This window comes from Sturnus vulgaris, chromosome 1, assembly GCF_052056855.1.
Source record: "Sturnus vulgaris isolate bStuVul1 chromosome 1, bStuVul1.hap1, whole genome shotgun sequence".
NCBI lineage: Eukaryota > Metazoa > Chordata > Aves > Passeriformes > Sturnidae > Sturnus > Sturnus vulgaris.
The window spans coordinates 125999283-126014245 of record NC_142243.1 but is presented as its reverse complement, the minus strand read 5'-3'; the positions used below and the strand labels follow the sequence as shown (position 1 = coordinate 126014245).

At 35.8% G+C, this 14963-nt stretch overlaps 1 long non-coding RNA gene across 1 annotated transcript in view; it reads left to right on the top strand.

Annotated features, from left to right (window-relative positions):
- The first annotated feature begins 205 nt into the window (after positions 1-205).
- The window catches only part of LOC148225501 (uncharacterized), a 35057-nt gene continuing 20299 nt past the window's right edge, over positions 206-14963 (top strand). The window contains exons 1-2 of the long non-coding RNA XR_015807756.1: positions 206-309; positions 10783-10885. This is a non-coding gene — a long non-coding RNA (uncharacterized LOC148225501). The remainder of the gene's footprint in view (positions 310-10782; positions 10886-14963) is intronic.

Below are 14963 nucleotides of genomic sequence, written 5' to 3'. Positions count from 1 at the left end.
TTCATCATTGCTTCTATCCATCACTATCTTCTTTCTCTAGCATGATTATCATTTATTCTCCTTCTAAGCAACATCCTACTTTTAAACTAAAAATTGATAAATATACCATAGTAAATAGAAAAGGTGTAATTATCAAACTAAGACTACATACTGTACAAGTCCTCTCCCCCTCACCCCACTTCAAACTGCAAAAAAGTACTGCATAGTGTTTCTATCACACACTGATGAACACATTCCTTGGAACTGCTACTGTATGAAAGCTGTATCCTAGAGGTAGAACACATGGTATGGAATATGGCTGCTGCATTGGTCAGTATGTATTTTAATTATTATATGATGAGATATACATAAGTAACACTCAGAAGACCAAAATGGCTTAAACGAACTGGTTTTGAATGTACAATGCTGCATTTTGTGAAACATTTTATATTTGAGTGAATATATGTATATTGGCATACCCGGTTTAGAAATTTATATTAAGGCATCAATTTTGATAAGCAATGCCATCTTTGCTTTTTTTGTTGGTTTTTTTTTGTTGGGTTGTTTTTTTTTTTCGGTTGTTTGTTTTGTTTTGTTATTGCATGCTTTTCAGGTGTGGAAAGGATTGCCTACTTGTACACAAATAGGGAAACAGTATTGTATATTGTTGCAGGTCTATTCTGTGATACTGTGCTATACATATGAAAAGAATTCATAAAGTTTATCCTGTAATCTCTAAAGAAGGACTATGTGTTATAAGCTTTATTAACTAGGTCCTAAATTTATAAATTTGTAATAAACCAGAAAAGAATATTCTGTAATATATTTTCTAAAAGTGTGCTTGGTGTTTATTACTATAAATATGTAATGAAGTTAAGATGGATCACATTTTCAAATACAGCATATAGTAGGACAATATTCTTGTTTTTCAGAGACAAGTTGAATATTTTAGATTTCAACATCATGTTATAACTAATAAATCAGAAAACATAAAAATGTGGGTCTTTTAGGTGATAGTGGATATTGAATTTAATTTTTTAGGAGAAATTTTCGAAAACAACCTTAATGATGTGAAATTTGTTTGTATAAATCTGCAATTACGTATAAGTGAAATAAATGTCCTGTTCCTTCCTAAGTACTCCCATTCTTTTCCAATACAAAGCAAAGAGTATTTAGGTAACACTGCCACCTATTGCTTGAAGGTCATAGCGACTAAAATCTGGTCCAGTGTTTTATCACTCATCATTGCTCGTTTTGACTACTATGCTTTCATTATTTCTAACGAGTGAGACTTTCATGTTCTTTCTTATAACAAATAATAAGCATCTTCCTTCAGTACTTGACTATAATTTATCTGGAATCAATGAAAACTTAAAAGACTTTCAATATCGATAAAATTAAGCTTCAAAAAAATACTAAAAAAAATCAATTTCAAATACAAAATCCATCCACAAAAGGAACAAAAAGAAGATTCTTCAGATTATAGCATGGTGAATATTGCAAAATCCAATTTATTCGTTAAATATAAGTTTTCTGATAGAATCCAAAATAGCAAAATACTTGTTAACATTTTGCAAGTGGATAAGCAAATACTCAAATTGTAAACATACATCTGCAGGTCTTTTAAGGACACAGGTTTAGAAGCATGAAAATAAGTCAGTATAAGATCAGACCTAATTCTTTTCAGTAAATAAGTCTGTTTTCAGGACAATGATAAAAAAAACCACTAATTCCACATCTAAACAAGAATCATGCCATAAGAATAACCTTTATCAGCTTGGGAAAAAATGAGAGAGGGCAAGAAAATTATTTCCACTTCTTTAAAAGAAAAAGTGAGAAAAATATATTTGATCATGCTAAAGAAAATCATATGAATCAATCAGAAAGATAACAACATCGGTTATATAAACTATATAATATAAGTACTGTCTAGGTTAATTTACAGCAATATAGAAAGATTACTTAGTTTGGAAGAAAATTTATTGTTGAAAGGCTCTTTTTTATCCTCAGTGTATTACTCAGTCTGCATGTATAAAATAAGTTGACTTTAATTCTTCACTACAGAGTAGTAGCCATAAATTGTATAAAATCCCTTATATTCCCTTCTATTATTAGAAGAAAATGTACAAATCCATTGTTCTTGTGCCCAAAAATGTTCAGTTACTATGCAGAATGTTGACATTTGTCCTACATTAAAATATCTCACTAAGAGTCCAGTTCGATTTCTAGGATTTGTGAAATTTTAAGATAGATAGATGCACTCAGGAAGAGCAAGAACAGAACATATTTTTTAAAAATAAAGTGATTTTGTTTTAGTTTTGCTTAGTTAATTAGTTAGTTAGTTTGCTCGTTTGTTTGTTTGTTTTGAGGCAGGGAGGCTCTGCTTGTTTTTGTAGTTTGGTTGGTTGTTTTTTTTTCACCTATATGCAGGTATTTTAAATCTCAAATATTTTAAATGTCCATGGTAGCAGAGAAAGTATTTATACAAACAGAAGGAATCTATATGAAGGTTAAACTCCTTATAGCCAATTTTTTTTTCCTGTAACAATAATTACATCCTTTCAGAACTCAGAAACAACATAAAACAAAACTTGCTCTTGCAGTTAGGGATTCCTAATCTTTTCCTCTGTCTTATGGTTTTACCCCATGACATTTTTAACCATTTCACTCCTTCTAGAAGGCTGCCTCTCAAAACAGTCGGCTCTCACAGCCAAGCAGAGTCCAGAGCTAATGTCAGAAAGGGGATAACTGAAGACAAATAGATCTCTACATACCTATTTTTATCTTTCCTCTTCTTTTTCTTATTTCTACACTTTCAACTCAAATGACAATACATGATTCTCGCACTGGTGAAAAAAAACCCTAAACTCTGTTTTCTCTTTTTCACTTCTTTAAATAAAATGAATATTCAAGACCTAGAAATGCTAAGCATAAAAGGAAAAATTTGGATATTTTTCAGATGTCATTAAATGTTTATGTACCTAAAACAATTTGATACCAGAGTATTCAACCTTAAATTCACTCAGCTTAATACAGTAGAATGAATTATTAATGACCTAATTGCTAAACATTGATTTGTAATGTAATTACTTGTTTAATGCACCATTTTATGTAAATATCAGACCAAAACCTAAAAGTGTGGTGCTTTTAATAAATTTTCTTCGATGAAATGCATCACTTGTATATATTCACATACAAAAATATGTCCTCGTTTTCTCCTTTAACAAACTTTCTTTTGAAAACTGTTATATGTTTCCTAAACGAATGTTTTTGTGGCGTCAAAAGTTTGCAGGTGTATTTTTTCTCCACCTCTTTTTACCTAAATTCTGATATGACTAGACATAAATTTTATATCAGAAAAAAATTAATTAACTTAAAAGAATATTCAAAATGTGTAGAGAGAACAAAAAAAGGAATACATTAAATTAAGTGCATGAAACCTAGAACAGGTACGGAATAAAATGCAAAGTCTAAGATCCAAAGCTACAGAAGACATCTATGAATAATTTGTTAATTTTATCTCCAAAATAAAATTCACACTTGCACTAAATCAATTATTTTTATAGATAGCCTAAAAATCAGTATAATTTTTTGTCTATCCTATATAGAAGGATTAACAGTCAGGCACGTGCATACTGAAGAGCTTGTGAAAATGCTTGTATGCTTTGCCTTTTAACATTTGTGTGCTAAAATACACTTAGTTCAGACAAAGATGCAACTTAATGTAAGGAATAAATAGAGCTTAGGTGAAAAAAGGTATTTTCCTTAGTTATCTGCTCTAATCAACTATACACCTCATGTCAGAATGCACACAAAAATGCAGAGATGCTTATACTTCCACTGCTAACATTATAATTACTTTTATACTTTGGCTTTACTAGATCATTGCTTTAAATGAGCATCACAGAACCAATGGAGCTTTAGTCTCAATGTTACATTTTCTTCATCATCATTTTCAATTTATTTTTTTCTTGCATGTCATCATTTTAATGTAAATCTTTCTTTTTCTTTTCAATAAAATGAAATGATTAAGTAATCCTGCTTTTTGCATGATTAAAGATGACGGATAAGCTTGGGTGGATAAAAATCAAGGCTCCTAACAGAATCTGTGCACCTCGCATGTCAGAATCCTTCCTGCTTGTTCAGTGCTAATGACAGAAAAAATTAGCATGTCTGTGAGTTGCCTAAAAAGGATAACAAGCCACCTTTAAGGACCTAACCATATCTCTACACTAAATTTTAAACAGTTGTTTTCCATAATTTTCTGTAATAAGCCCTGATGAATTGTTTTGAAACAGATTAATAGAGAAATCTTTATTTAGAGCAATAATAAATGTTCATTAAATCTATCAGCGACTACTACTGGGCTGTTTAATCATCACCTTTGTATCACCAGATAGAACACATTTAGGAAACAAAATGCAAGGGATACAATATGCTGAATATAGTACAAATCTGATAAAAAACAATGGCACATTTAAATTAGCCAGTCAGACATGACTCAGTTTTAAAGAACAGGAAAAAACCTGTTCCCAACTACTGATTTTTACCAGTGTCTCTTTCCTTTCAAGAGCCCTATTCAATATGTGTTCAGCCTTTTCTGACTGAGAAGAGAAAACTAGGAAGGGGATATTACAATACAGCACATACATACTGCCATCGCCTCTAGACATATGACCCAAAATGATGCTAAGAAGTCTTTCTCTGACCTCCTGCTAACCAGCCTCTTGTGATTAATTCAGCATGTCCTTGAAAGTATCTGCTAGAGACCCTTTTTTTTTTAATTTAAGAGTTTCTGAAGCCCACCTATAGTTTCACTGATGGATTTTTATTTATTTACTTTTTTGCTTGTTTTGTTTTGTTTTATCAGAGGTAAAGCATTAATCTATGAACAGAGGTCTGCAGTAACAGAAAAACACCACCTGCCTAAGAATTCGCCAAATAGGACCATAAATACCACAACATTTCCTGACCTAAGTTTCGTAGACATCTGTATCATGGTAACACTGCATTTCCCTTCTTTGACAGATGAAATTACTATTCTTTGATTTCCACACCCCACACCCCCCCTCTTTTTTCTGATTATGTTCTGGATGGCAAAATTTGGGCCACAAAATGCTAATTTCTAACCTAACACCATGACAGCAATCACAGCCATCACAAGGATGGAATAAAGAGAGCAATCTAACATCCAGGGATATGAATTTCTGATCAGTGGCTGGCAGACTGCCGTGAAAGCTTACAGTAATCCCATTGGACAGCCAGGGTTGATGAAGCCTGGGAACAGGCAGCCACAATGTAGGTAGTTCACAATTGCAAGCATTTGTCCATAATTTAAAGCTATATGAGAAGTGGAGAGTATTCATCTGAACAACAAGCTGTAATTTAACTAGAGTAACATTTACACAGTTTTTAACCCATTAAGTCCACCTCTTCTTGCACTGACATTCCCTCTGTTTAATGCCCATTGTAAACAAAACTCCTGCACACTAAATGAACGTGTATTTTTAGCATTTCCAAAGCTCAGAATAATTTACTAAGACTAACTCTTATTGTATATTTGGCAGAAAATAGAGCATTTATTCTTAAATCCAACGTCCAGACCACGTAAAACCTTACTTGAAGTGAGTGGTTCCCCTGAAGCCAAGGGGGCCAGGCCCGGCACCCCAGCTTGCACCGAGCAAAATCTGGTTTATAGACCGATCACACGATTAAGGTTCTTTTCAAAGTGATAATGCCTCAATCACCCAGTGATGTTCCCACCAGAAGAAAATTAGCCCCTGACGAAGCAGGGAGGCTCTGCAAATGGCAGATACTAATGCAGGCTTTGAGCTCGGCAGGACGAAGGGGTTTCTCTATCAGGCTTTAAAACTGTAGCCTGAAATGTAAAGTGCTGTCTCGTGCTTGAAAGCCCCTAAATGCCCCTTCCTACCAACCACGCGACCAGAGCGTGTTCCTCCCGCGTCTCCCGAACCCAGCCATCATTAATTGTCATTTTTCTATTTTGTCACGAAGCCTGTGCAGCGTGCGGAGCGCGGCTGCCGGGATTTACAAGGCCCAGACACGATGCCGGAGCTGCTCTGGGTGAAGACTTGTCTGCACAGTCACGGCAGCACGGTGACAACTAATGACACATAAAAGTGGGCAGGTGAAACTGCCGCCGCCATACACAACACGCAGCGCAACCACCAGCAAAGATTATCAGAGAAGTGATAGAAATATGCGAGAGGTGCGCTTGCAAACGCTTTCTGATTTCCTTCGGAACCTCCACAGCAAAAAAAAAAAAAAAAAAAGGAAATATATTCACAGCCCCAAGGCCCCCAGCAGACAGAGAAGGAGGAAAGTTGGACCACCCTGTGGGCACAGAATTGTGAGAATGGCTGAAATGGGGCAAGGTCCCAGAAACATTTTACATTTGTATGTTACTGTTAGTATGCACAAAATAATAGTAAATGCACAAATGCTAAAAAAAGGCCAAGCGCAGCTGAGAACATTAACACACAAACAGCAACAAGCTCAGGATCTGCAAATAAACTTTAAAAAACCCCAAACTTGTATCCTTTGTTTGTTTGTAAAAGAGAAAGGCTGCTCCAAGTTTAGTGTAATATGAGGACGGGTCAGTTCCATGTGTTTCCCAGCACTGAGAAAGAGGAAAACATCATTACAGTGATGTGGATGTTGTGGAGGGACTGCTGTGCTTTTAGACACAGAACTCACTTTTTTTCAATTTCATCTGTTTTGGATATTTTACTGATTTGTGAGCTGGTTCTGAAAGGAAAAAGGGGAGGAGAAGTGGGGAAATAACTACTGTAACCACCTGCAAATATTTATCGCCAAAATACAATAACTGCAGCGTAAGATACGTTTTGTTCTTTTCTTTGTTCTTTCTTTTGTTCTTCCCTCAGTCATTTCTCCTGCTCACCCCCTCCTTCCTCCTTTCCTACTAGTTTTCTTTCCATAGCTCCTTTGGCATAATTCCTTCCAAATTAATTTTTCAGTCACATTTGTAAATATTGAATCTACCCCCATCAGTTCCTTTTTCTTGAAATCTTTAAGTACATTCCCACCTTTATTATTCTGATTTTTTTCTTTTCTTTTTTTCTTTTTTAAGCACTTCACAATGTTCTTTGTGACCTTTTTCTTTCACCTTTCTCTCGTGATCTTCTCCATTTCATGTGTCTGGGAGACAGTTTATCCAGTTCTGGGGTTTTTTTCAGCACAACTCAATAAAATATATTTATAATGGCTTCCTGGTCTGAAGTTGAATCTTCTTGGCTTGTTAACAGGAGAACTTAACTGTAGCGTAGGTATATTAGTCATGATAGTGCAGAGTGAGAGGAAGCAGGAGATGGATGCCAGTAGCAGCTCATGCCAGAGAGCAGAGGGTTTACATCACACCTTTCCCTGTTTAGGAGAAGGGAGAGACTTAAAGGATGCCATTTGGGTGTACATAGAGCTAGGAAACCTGCTATGGTCCTTACTGACCCCCTCAAGCTACATTCAGTATAATAATACATCAGTTGACATTGGAAACATCCACATCTGTTTGTGCAAATCCCTCACTATGCATGTAATTATTACTAGCTGGTCCTGAACAACTTCACAATTTAGAGATCCTTACCAGAAACCCCTTAGCCAGAGCAGGTAGACTCTAAAGAGGGCAGCAAGACTCTACCTCTGTTCAGCTATCCTATTTTATCATTCTTATACTGAACAGATCTCTGGGAACTAATGAGAGGAAGTCTTGACATATAGCAGTAAATTGTATTTATAACTATTTTCCTATATTCCTCATTACATCTAAAAACAATTTTTGCATGTGATTGTCAAACAGGCTTAACCATGCTCTTTCAGGAATGTGCATCAGAAAGCATGAGCCATCAAAAGGAAATGATTGAAGTTGTGCTGGACAAATACCTCAATCAGAACAACAGCACCCATTTCAGAGAGTCTGGCAATGACTGCGTTGTCCTGCAGAACATGGCTGAAGATTAGAAAACTACCATCAGCAGATTTGTACACAGCCTCACGTTTGCTTCTTCCCCTCTAATGCACAACATAGCAAGAGTCAAGTTTTGGAGAGGCAGTGCAGGCAGGAGGGAAAGGGGTCACTATAGATAATAGGTCCAAGACTGGACTAGGTGTGGATACCAAGTATGGTTCAGAGGTTTCTTTTTATTTTATCCAAGCTCCTTAGCAATGTCTGAAAAACATTTCCATTTCATGTTATCTGGATCTCCCTTGGTGCAGTTTGCCTGCCTTGGTGCATGGCTTCACAAGTCCTGTGCCAATCCAATTTGACTGGAGGATGTATCTATGAGCTGTTTATTTTTTTTTAAATAGCTTCCACTTCCACAGTGTAACTACAACTAGATCCTGAAGTAGCTTGGCTATCACCAAATAGTACGCAATTTATCACAAAAAATGTCTGTATATGAATATGTGATGACAGTGAATATTTATTGATTCCAAGAATAACAAATATGCACATACACATATGCCTAAAAATCTGAATGCCATCATACAAGAAAAACCTGCTATAATAAAAGTTAGCAATCCCAAAGCTGTTTCCAAGAACTAGCATATCATCCCTGGTAGCAATCCAAAGGAGCCACTGGCACAGAAAACTCAGGCATGTTTCTGCATGGACACGAGAAAAAAGAGAAAAGCAGATAAAACTCAGACACTTCAGCAGCAGTATGCAGCAGTGATCCCTGTTTTCTTTGAAACTTTCTGTAAGTCTTAAAATCTTAGTTCACTCTTTGTTAAATGGGGAAGATAATATCCCTTCCATTCCTTACTGCTAAGTTGTCAGCCAAGGTTCATTCACACTTGTGTAATGTGGTGATGGAATAAATATAAATGTTTGGATAAATACATGCAGAAGAGACAACTAGACACACATGTAAAATGTCATCCCCCAAAACAATCTGCATGGCTGGCTTTAGGAATTACTGAGTGGGGACAAGTGGGGTTGAATGGCTGTTTGAACCCAACCCAAATCACAGAGGTTGCCATTGGCAACCACTGTAACATATGTCTGCTATTAACCTTCCAAATGCCTACAAATCTGAAGAAAGTGTACACTTCCAAGTCCACACTTGTCCATCAATTACACAAAGTCCTAACATGAAAAGCAAGTTTTGATGCAATACGTTTCCATTTTTCACCAGAGATTTTATTTCTATTGTTTCCAACCCCAAAGGATTCTGCAAAAGTGCATTTCCAGTATTAGAAATTAATAAAGTCATTTCAGAGACAACTGTCTTTTGCCATATTTTCGGTTCTGTTACTCCACTAAAGGCAAATTTTCTACATGTTAACAGTCAGCTTCTTCTTCAAAACATTCCCGTGGAAGAGAGAAGATAAAAATTAAAGAAAGGTAGCGTGCCTCAGATTACACAGCCTTTTTGCTGGCTTGATGACAGATCAATTGATTGGGAAAAGAAAAAAATATAAAGGAAAAAAATCAATTTAATAGCATTCCTTTTAATCAGGGTTTCAGATTATCATGCAATGTCCAAGCACATAATGAAATGTCCATTTTGCTTATTTTACTGGAGGAGCCACTACCCCAATCTTTTCTGTCTTTTACAACTTCCATTTTCAGCTGATTTTGTACTTTGCTTCCAAGTATTTTAAGCCTGACAAGATTTCAAGCAAGCCTTACTAAAAGGCAAAAATGCAGGAACTTAAGAATTGCAAGCCCTCTTGACGCAATTCCCAGGCAGTTTCAGTGGATGCAGTTAACTGAAATCAACAATATACACTAAGTCATGCCCACAGTGACTGCCAACACATATTTTTAAGTCTAAAATGATCAATTTCCCTAAATACACATTTTTAGTCTCTTTCCCATATAGGAAACTTAATTCTTTTGCATGGTTGTTTGGTCTGCAATTCAAATGTCACAGCTGCAGATTTTTTTGTCAAAGGTATAATTCTTTAATAAACACAGAATTAAAGGCAAATTTGAATTCTTAAATAAATGCATACAAGGATACACGACTGTATGTGCTCTTATGATGTATGTATGCATAAGGTATATTAAAACATAAAAAAATAATGTCTATACCAAATTTTTATGATTTCCCCACTGCTTTTAAATGCTTCTTATTATGTGAGGGCTTTTGAAGAGCAATATATATTTATATACTTTTTTTAGAAGTTTGTTAAATCAATAGTATCCTTTGCATTACTTGTATTTCTTTTAAAATGATACCTGACTTATGAATTCACATAATAATTCAATATGAATTCAGCTACCCAAAAGTAACACCCCCACATGTTCGAAAAGCCCTGCAAACCAAAAACCTTTCTAGGAGAAAGAGACAGAGAGAGATCAGGAAAAAAGAGATTTAAACTCATCTTAGGAACTGAACATTTCACGGCACAGCACAACATTTGCTGAAGCCCCTGCTACACCCAAAATGCGAAATCCTTGTGCAGCAGGTTTGTGTTACAGTCCTTCAAACCGCGGTCACCAAATCTACATAGAAAATTCTGTTATGAACTGTGCTAATATGCAACATCCAACAAACTTGCCACCTGTTTTCTCCTTCTGTGCCATTTCTCTGACATCTGGGAAAGTAACATAAGGCTAATAATATTAGCAGAATCAGTTGCATAATTATGCAGTTATCACCCACGTTAGGAAAACACATTTTGTTCCTATTCTAGGTCAAGTCATTATGAAAATTTGTACGCTTGACTAGCAGAATAATTTGTAGAATGTTGTTTGCCCTGACATTTTGCTATCATAGTACCTCTAAAAGCCTGTTAAACTTCACAATTACGTTTCAGCTCCTGGGTGCCATTGGACAGGTCACGAGAAGCAGACGAGTGAGTGGTGAGTCTGTATTTCAACCCTCGCAAAGGAAGCATTCCCAAAGCTGTTGTCTCCTTGGTAGGTGTTCAAATGACCTTTCAACAGTGGATTGGCACAAAGTAATGGTCAATAACAGTGGTTTGCTGTAGGGAAGCTTTTCACTCTGTCACCATGGTTTCTGGAGCTAAGAGACCCTTAAAAGTAATTTTCAGGAAGTGGGACAAAATCAAGAATTGGATGTAAATATCCCTTGTCCAGTATGTTAAATCTGTGTGGGAGATTCCACAGCTCTATTTTACAGCTGAGACCAACATGGATACCCTGTTTTGTACTTTAAATAAGCACCCTGAAAATGCACGTGGTTTTACACTATTAAGTGGTATCTAGAATGTTATTGTACATTATTATAAACAAAATACAGGAATGTCACAGCTGACTAAATTCCTATCAATTATGAACTTAATTTTTACACACATTTAATACTTATCTCATTTCAGACTTTTCTATACTGAGAAATTTTCTTTTAAAGAAAAATGGTTTATACAGTTCACTTCCTGCCATAATCAAGGTCTTTCTAACCTGATATCTGAAGGTTATGCTTCAGTGAATAATTCAGTAGGTTAGTGAAACTGTGGCAGCAAAGAAAGTGCTAATCTTAGATGGAAGCTGTGCGGGATATTAAGAAACAATTGCAAAAAGTGACATATTTAATAGAGAAAGATTACTCTGTGCTACATCTATTTAATTTGAATTGAATAAATTTTGCCAGTATTTTATGAGATGCAGTCTGCAAATTATGTGAAACTTCATAGTGTCACTGAAGTCTAGAGGAAAGAATAAAGGATTTTTTCTCCCTCAACCATTTTATGAGTATTGTGATTTTTGAGGACTTCTCACTCTTTCAAAAGAAATTTCAAAGGAACTGAAGAATCATTCACTGCAGGACTTTATTAATTTGAATTAAGGAAGAAGAAAGAGTAGTAAAAGGTGATAGTACAGAAAGATAAATAACAGGAGGCAATAGAAGGATCTGGTGTAATGAGACTTCTTGAAATAACTGAATTCCTTCTGGACTGTGACTGAGTGAGGCTGTATATGTTCTCAATCTTTCAGGGAAAATTTAGTTGATCCAGCTGAGACAAGTCTGAAAGTATGAGTAAATGCAAGTGTGAAAAATGACAGGGGGCAGTTTTTTACCCTTAATCACTTAACAGATCCTTAATGCAAAAGCAGTCCTGACAAAAATAATTTAAGTATATGTTCATATGATTCCTTGTATGGGTCAGTGGAATAGGAATATGATGCTACTACTAAAAATATTAAACTCATCCTATGTCATTTTCGAGATAAAAATACAAAAAAAAAGCCCTGTTCTTTTTCTTTCACACAAACATATATACTTTTTTCTTTTATATTACTGGTTTCGTTCAATAATTTACGAGACTATTAACAAATTATACAAAGTGTGAAATATTCTTTGAAAAAAAATAAGTAATATTATTTAATTTGCCTCATCTGGTGAAAAATAAACAAAGCCTTAATTTCATAGCAAACCTTTTGAAAAGAGGGGAATACATTCTGCATACTAAGAAACAATTTGAGAGAGCAAAAAGAGTTAATGTGATGTTAAAAAAAATGGAAAAAGAGACCTTGACAAAAGAGACCTTGCCCAAACTTTTCACTAGAAATCTGCTTTCCAGGAATTTTGAACTTTGTGCCTGAACCACCAGCACATCATCCCAAGTTATTGTGCTGCTCAATGCAAATTGCATTGAAGTTATAGGTTTATAATGTGTGGGGTTTTTATTTGGGGATTGCAACTTTTTTTTTTCAAACTTGCACTATTTCATTTTTAAGTAGATGATAGACAAACATTAAATATCTCTTCGGAAAATACATTGGGAAAATGCCAACTTCAGAAGCTAACTATAAATTTTGAAGTTAAGTTTTGCAAGCTGTTGGCTCTGAATGTGGATGGCTTCATATTTTCTGTTTCACTATAAAATTGCATTATTTAAAACTGAGATGAGACAATAACTCCTTCACCTACACTCTTCTTCCCTCTAAGTGCAAGAATGGTAAAATCATTGGAAGCCCATACTGCAGGCAAAATTATTCTCTCTGATCTGTATGGTGGATCCAGTATTCTCAATGGGAATTCTGTGCTTTGTGAATAAAGACACAAATTTCTTAAATGCAATTTCTACTTTGCCCGTTCATAATCCCTTCTCTTTTACAAACAGATTGAAAAGACAAAAACACAGATCTACTGTGCACTTCAGAGAAAAAAAATTCTTATATATGCATGATTAAGCTTATAGTGAACAATTCATATATGAGCAGGAGTGGAAATAGGATATGGAGCATTTCACCTGTGCTATAGGTTACCAGATCAACTCTAGTGCGGGTCACTAGTAACCTTAAGATATTACAGACTAATGGACAGTCTGTGACCCACATTAAATGAGCTGGAATTACTTAAATTCATGGAAATACATTTCTGTATGACAAAAAACCCCACAAAACTCACTCAGGGCAAGCAACCTTCCTGGTAATATTAGCAGCAAGCAGTAGCTGCAGAGATCTTTACACTTCAAATGGTGGTCATGTGAGAAAGCTGCAGCGAGAAAGCGGCAGTGGAGTGTAGGAAAGACAGAGGAGGAGGCAGAGAGGGGCTGCTGTGTTTGTCTATGTATCGTCTGATATGTGTACAAAGAGAAGACTTCAGTCTCAAGGCCTGTCAGTTCAGCACCTTTCACGAGTACAAAATGTCATGTACTACATACTGATGAAATAAAAGACAAAGGTGTCAAAGGAACCATTACACTATATTCTAGCAATGATCAGAGGATCAACAGCCTCCCTTCTAGATTGACACTGTGTTAAACTATGCCAGCGTATTTGGCCTAAACCTCTCCTTCCCTGCCCCAGTTTTACACCATTGCTGGAACTTAATTTACCCCAACAGCCCCACACTTTGTCAAGCAGAAAAGCAATTAAATATACATATGTTTCCCTTCTAGATAATACTTTTTGTTATTTTTCAATCGACAATATGGCTGCATACATTCACGTACATTAGGAAGCTTACTGCTTCTTCTATTAACAAAAATAACGGGTGTATGTTCACTCACCATGTGGATGCAGTGAGTAATCACAGTAGGCAGAATAACATCTTGCACCAAGTGGGTTGCTCATAGTTGGGAAAGCAATGTGTGAAAATACCACTTTTTCAAGTTCACCTCATCCTGCATATTTGGCTGCAAATGTATTTCTTTCATAAAAATACTCTTCTGTAAGTACAGATAATTATGTAACGGTTCTAAATCTCAGCTAGTGTGGATTATGATGGTCTCATGATATCAGAATGCATTATCCTCTGCTCTATCTCACCCACACCAGATGATACATGCTGAGAATTCTCTGAGAAACCAAACATATGAAAGATGTTCCTATGAGTGCTTGTGACCCGAAATGTCAGAAGTGACTTGACATGACTTTCCCAACTGATATGCCAATTAAAACTTCTGGTTTGGTTACTTAACTCGGATAATCAACCTGAAAGAGAGGACCTCTCTATTGTTAGCCTTTATAACCATAACTGCTGCAGCAGAAGTGTCCAATTGTTGATTTAGGTTACCAGACCCAGTCAAAATTAGATTAAATAGCTCTAAAATGTTAAGATAGTTGCTTTCCTCACAAATGTTTTACTAGTTTGCAAGCCTTCAACAGCTTTGATTATACAATGAATGTGGGCTAATTGCCTACAGGTCTCCCTGTATTATACCACTTACATAAATACAGGTACTGGTCTTCAAAGAACAGAGAGTTAGCTTTTACAGGACCTAAAGTGAAATAATATGTAGCTTACTCTTTCCCAGACGCACCTTTTTCCTGGCAGGAGATTTCCCCAATCCATTCCAGAAGCATGGCTATAATGTACAGCTATAATGATGGTCGACTGCTGTGTGGAGCCTCCTGCTGCTGAGCAGCACGTGTTCCTGGTGGAATGGCATCTTCCCACCATCACAAGGAGTTTCTACATTGGCCTATGTGCTAAGAAAGGCAGTCTAAAAGATTGTTCCATTTTAATTATATTAGGTAATGCAAGCCTTGTAACAACCACTTGGACAAATGTTGTTCCTAGGGCTTTATA